This window comes from Apis laboriosa, unplaced genomic scaffold (genome assembly GCF_014066325.1).
Source record: "Apis laboriosa isolate Shangri-la unplaced genomic scaffold, ASM1406632v1 scaffold38_cov145, whole genome shotgun sequence".
In the NCBI taxonomy this organism is placed as follows: Eukaryota; Metazoa; Arthropoda; class Insecta; order Hymenoptera; family Apidae; genus Apis; species Apis laboriosa.
In genome coordinates this window covers 887,368-893,767 of record NW_025223092.1, presented here as the reverse complement: position 1 = coordinate 893,767, position 6,400 = coordinate 887,368, and the positions used below count along the sequence as shown (strand labels likewise).

General features: G+C 20.7%; 1 long non-coding RNA gene across 1 annotated transcript; it reads left to right on the top strand.

Annotated features, from left to right (window-relative positions):
• Positions 1–241: 241 nt before the first annotated feature.
• LOC122715578 lies at positions 242–4,998 on the top strand. Its single transcript, XR_006346868.1, has 3 exons — positions 242–267; positions 892–945; positions 4,644–4,998. It is a non-coding gene; the product is annotated as an uncharacterized LOC122715578 (long non-coding RNA).
• Positions 4,999–6,400: the final 1,402 nt, after the last annotated feature.

Sequence of the window (6,400 nt, the reverse complement as noted above, 5' to 3'; positions counted from 1 at the left end):
AAAAATATCGAGAGAGATAATTGTTGTAAATGAAACGCAAGCTGTATGGTTTCCTATTAGTCTGACAGTGCAATATATATTAGGTGTATGATAATTTTATATATTTGTTCGTGTAATAACAATCGTACATCCAAGAAGGAAGTTGACAAATATCATTGACGAACGTAGAATTGTATAAAAGGTCGGATGATGCAATGGAATCCTGTAAATATCTGTGAACATATTGTAGTCAATATCAGGAGAAAAATAAAGATAGAGCTTCGTGTGGTATGTGAAGCTGTACGATAAATATTATTTCGATATCTTTGTTTATTGTCGCTTTATTCTACCTGTTTGTAATATACTCTAAATTTTGATTTCTTAAAAATTTGATATTTACCTATATTTATTCGGTTTTCAATTTCGATTGATATTATAAAAAATGAATATTTCTTTATTTATTTATTATTTTAACTTTTATAAAATGAAAAACATGTTTTCTTTGGTATTCAATATCATTTGATTTGGTTGATAATATATATAATCTAATATATAAGTATATATTATAATAGTTTAAATAGTTAGAATAAAGTTTATATAGTTAGAAGAAAAAATAAGTATGTCTTTATTTATTCTATTAGTTTTTATAAAAATAAATTTCACTTTTATAATATTCAATACAAATAAATTTTTATTTTTCTGGAAATATAAATAATTTCATGAAAAATGATTATTTAAATTATTAAATTATTAAATATTTCGTTACTAATTTTTTCGTTGAATTTTTAATACATCCAATATCAAACGAATTTTTATTTCTTTATTATGATAACTCTTTTATTTTTAAACACTTAAAGAAATGAAACAAATATTCATTTATTTCATTAACAAAACTAAAATTTTATTCAACAGCTAATCAACTAATCATTTCTGCAAATGAAAAAATTGGATGAAGCAAGACACAAGGTACGTATAAACATACGTATAAACATGTTATAAATGCTAAATTTATTCCACAGAAATATTTATTTGAGAAGGGAAACATATTTTTTTACAAGTTCAATTTCCACTTTTATCATATAATATAATTTTTCTTTAAAATATAATAATAATAATAAATAATTTTTATATATCTCTTCGGAATTTTACATTCTATTTGATATACATGGACCATCGATCGATACAGTCCAACTATTTGATATCGGATACACATGTCAAATACGTGCTCGTAAAAACGAAGCAAAAAAAGAGCGCATCTTTCAAGGTGAGGAAAATTTCGCGGATGTTTGCTAAAAACGGACCACAGATGTAATAGATATCGTAACTCATGGAAATATTCAAACTATATTATAGAAAAATTTATTTAACCCAAAAATTTTGATTTTAATAGAAATTGTAGAATATATTAATGGATTAAATGTAAAGCAATTTTTTTATCAATGAAAGATCTCTTTGAGAAGATAGCCAAAATTTTAACATTTTGTGAAGTTTTACAACAAAATAATAGAAAATAGAGATAATGATAAAAATGATTAATTGAATTATAAAAATATAAAAATGCTATAAATTCGAGAAATAATTGTTTTAAAGAATATATTTTTTTCTAAAAAAAAAGATAAAAAAATATAATAAACATAATTATTTGAAATATTTTTATTATAGGTTTGTGTCAATTACATTGATAGATTAAATATTTTTTAAAAATATATTTATAATATAAAAATTCCTTAACGATAATCTGTTAAAACAACTCTCCGTTATAACTCTCTCTCTCTCTGGTTATAAAGTTTAAAATTATTGAATCTTCAAATTTTCTCCGTGCCCTTCGTACAAATCAAACAGTTCTTATCCAAGAAATTTTCCTAGAAATCAGCAAAACTTCACATCCATAACCTTGTCAACATTTTTGCTGACTTAAAAAAAAAAAATCTAGAAGAATTTTGTGTAACTTAAAAATCTGAGTGAAATCTGAGATTTTAAACAAGATAAAGAATTATAACAATTATTATACAAAAAAAAATATTAAATTGATTAATATATATATAGAAAGAAATAATATAAAAGAAAGAATTTGTAAACTTAAAAAAATAAAGAATTACGTGATTATTATACCAAAATGAAAAAACAGTTATAGATATTTCATTATTTCTCAACTCATATTACATAGTGTAATTAAATTTCTCTGAATAAAACATTTTAAAATATTTTAAATTGAATATATGAGAGTCACATGAGAACTGAATATCTATTCTTCATCATTAATACTTTTCGATACTCCATTGTTTTAAACTTTCAATCTCTTAAGCATCGTCTAGACTACGTAACATAACACGTTTTAAAGTTATGAAACTTTTTAAAAGAGAAAATATTATATAATGTACTTAATGTAATGTAACAATGTACATATCATCTATTTAAAATTAATATATAATATAGAGATAAAGAAGATATTATAATATATTATTAGAAAATTATAAAATTTACAAAAGAAAATAAAATCAACAATTTTAAAATTATTTTTACTAACAAATAAGTTTTGAAATATAATCAATATTAAATCTAAAATTATACTATAATCTGTTAAAAATAAAATATACTATAGTCAAATTTGCTTATTATGATCACTTTGGTAATATTTTATAAAAATAATCGGCTGATTAAATTATAAAAAGAAAAAAATGTTTATTATTGAAAATTTTTTCAAATAATTATGACACTTGTACAATTTAATAAACTTTAATAATAACAATTATATATTTATAGAGAGAAATTTCTTATAATGTTTTTGAAAATAAAAAAATTTATTTAAAAAATTATTAAAAAAAATTTATCAAATATTTTTTATTTTACTCCTGAATATTTTTCATATAATTTGCTTATATTTTTATAATATAGATTATACAAATAAATATTATAATATATTACATATTTCTTTTCTAATATTAATTTTAATTATATGATAATTAATGTTATAATTTAATCATATTCCGAATAAAATTGTTACGATATAATATTGAAAAATTAAAAAATTCTGAATAGCTTATGTATAGAAAAAGGGAGAGATGCTATTTAAATATGATATTGAAACAATAATATTACATAACATCTTCTAGAGCAATTTTTTCTTAACTTCAATTTTTTTAAAGAGAAAATTTTTATGACATATTTGTTATATATTAATTGAATATTTGAATTTGTTTTAACTGTACAATCTAGTTATAAATTTCAAAAAATCTATCTTTAATACGAATTTATTGAGAATTCTTATCGTTTATCTCTAAATATAATTTCATATAAATATAAAATTTTAAATATAATAGATAAATAGATGAATCATTTCTAATTTTATATAGAATGTTTTGGATTAATTATGATAATAATAGCTAATTGATAACATTATCCATAATTATAATAATCAATAATTAATTATAATATGATATTATAATAATTAATAATTATGTTGTTAATAATCAAATGAAACGTTATTATATTTATTTATATGCAATATGATTTGTTATTAAATATAATATAAAAATTAAATTTTTTAAAATTTTTTAGAAAAATTATAGATATATTATAAATATAATTGACACTAATAAGAAATTCATAATAACTTTTTTTTTTACGAAATATGTTTAACTTGCCTTCTTTCCAATAAATTTATAAATAATTATAATTGTATTATAATTATACAACTACAATATATTTGTATATATATGTATATATATGTTATATATGTATATATTGTATATTGTATATAATTATACAATATATATTTTTTAATTCTTGTCATTCATTGACATATTCATTATAATCACTTTGGTAATATTTTATAAAAATAATCGGCTGATTAAATTATAATATATATATATATATATATATGTATATTTCAATTTTTTACTATATATATAATTAAAGTATTTTCATGAAATATAGAATCATAAAGAACAGGTTCTATATCTTCTGTTTATACAAGTTCTAGATCTTTCTGTCAAAATGTATCAATGTGTATTATAAAATAAAATTAAAATGTCATGCAAAAAAAGGTTCCAAGTGATTTATTAAAATGTTATAATAAAAATATAATATAAAAATAAACGATACATGATAATATTTATCTTATAATTCGAGAAAGAACAAAATCAGATTAATATATAAGACTTTTTATTTACGCATTTTTAAAAAGAAAGTTTATAACATATAAATCAATAAATTAATTGTAAGAAATTAGAAAATGATTTATTATTTCACGCGTTCCTTATGTGGTAAATTTTATAAACTTCAAATTAAAATATCTTCTAAATTATTTTTCAACATACGCTTCAACATACAATAATTTAGTAAGAAATTATTATAGTAAGAAATACTCTTTTCGTAAGAAATAACGAATTGCAATAAAAATTGCATTTAATGCTTGCATTTAAAAGATTAAAATTAATTTTCATATGATCCTTACGTGTAAAACTATAGAAAAACTATTAATACTATATGATATACGTATCATCTTATACCAAACAATTTTTCTAAGAATATTTTTTCCATAACATTCTTTCCATAAATTTTACATTATATGTATTTAAAAAAAATAATAATAATAATAATAAAATATGAAATAAATGTTGAGGTATATATCAAACGAATCAAATAAGACTTTTTTTGTGAAGGAATCGATTCCGGTGAAAAAAAGTGAAACAAAAATACCCGCAGTTCAATATGCAAAGGAAGGAAAGCTCGATCAAAAACCGAACGTTATTTAATGGCCTTGTCGAGGAATTCCCGAGGTGGAACAAGCGGTTAAGGATTACGCAGAAAATGAAAATGGCGTAAGAAGATGCATAAGGCGGAAAAGGAAAATTTCTTTCAATATTATTTTAAACTTCTCCGAAATACGGACGAAGGATATTCTCTCACGCACGTGCAGCGTAGGGTAACAGTCAAACACTTGGCACCAGCTGGCGCCTGGTATGTGACATGAATATTTGTTTCTAATAAGATATGCCGAGTCGGAGCTGCTATTTGACGTACCTTACGTTACAACTATTAACTAAAAAAAAGAAAAAAAAGGAGAAAAAAAAAGAAAGAAAGAAGGAAAAGAAAGAAAAAAATTTTCACTTTAAAAAACTTCTTTCCTCGAATTTTGTCTTTTTATTGATATTGAAATTCTATTACAATGTTTATATTTGTGCTCATTAGGTATCATTTGTGTGAATAAATAAATTGTAAAATGTGAATGTAAAGTGATAAATAAATGATAAATGATATAAATGATATAAATGAATTCATATGTAATTATTTTTGATAAATTTCAATTTTAAAATGTAATTTATTGTATATTGAAAATAAATTATAAAATTATATATGAAAATATAAATGGTGATACAATTGACACAACCGTGTAAAAGGTGATTTTACATGAAAAAATAAATCGAAAAAAAATATATAATAAAATTTAATGTGGAATAATATAAAATATGGAATAAAACATTTTTTTATTTAAGGCTTTGTTTTCGAATAAATCAAATTCAACAAATTTTCAATATAAAATAAATAATAATAAAATTGGCTATTTTTCGATTAAATACAAATAATTTATTGTTAATTGTAAAAAGTAATTTTATATGTAAAAATAATATGTAAAAAACATATATAATATATGTTTTTTCATTTCTATTCATTTATATTTTTTCATATAAAAATTAATTTTTTAAAAATAATTTTTTAAAAAAATTGAATTTAAAAATTCACAAATTAAACCTTCCTTGTTTGTATATGATTAATATTCATTTTCATATTTAAGCGATAAAATTTTTTACATTTTTATTTTTTGCTTACTTTCATATGTAAACTATCTATCAATAATAAAGCATTAAATGAAAAAATTTTATTCTATATTTCATTCTATATGAATCACTTTCTTCTTTGTTTTACTTTTATAAGACTTATCCAAAAAAAAAAAAAAAAAAGAAAGAAATAAAATAAAAATATCAAAAAATCACACATAATTTACAAATGACTATAATAACATGATAATCTTTTCAAAATACTTATTATTTTAAAAATCATTTAAACGAGGAATTAACTTAAAGATGTCTTTTTAATTTTTAAGAAATTACTAACATCTATAATAAGCATTATCTTCTTCTTTGGATGAAAACATCAAAGAATCTTCTTTAGTAACGCATCGCATCAGAGTCTCAATATTCCACAAATAAAATTGCGGAACCTTTGTAACAGATGCCCCGACAGAATGGATCACGAATCCTTTATAGAAACGTGTGGCGCCGCATTAACCATAGAATGGATCACGTCTGCTCGCGCTCGTAAACCAATGCATGCTGGACTTAGTTTAGTTGCTCGTGAAACTTTCACATCGGACAACTTGCCATCATGGGTCACATTTTTTACCCTTTTCCTTTTTTTC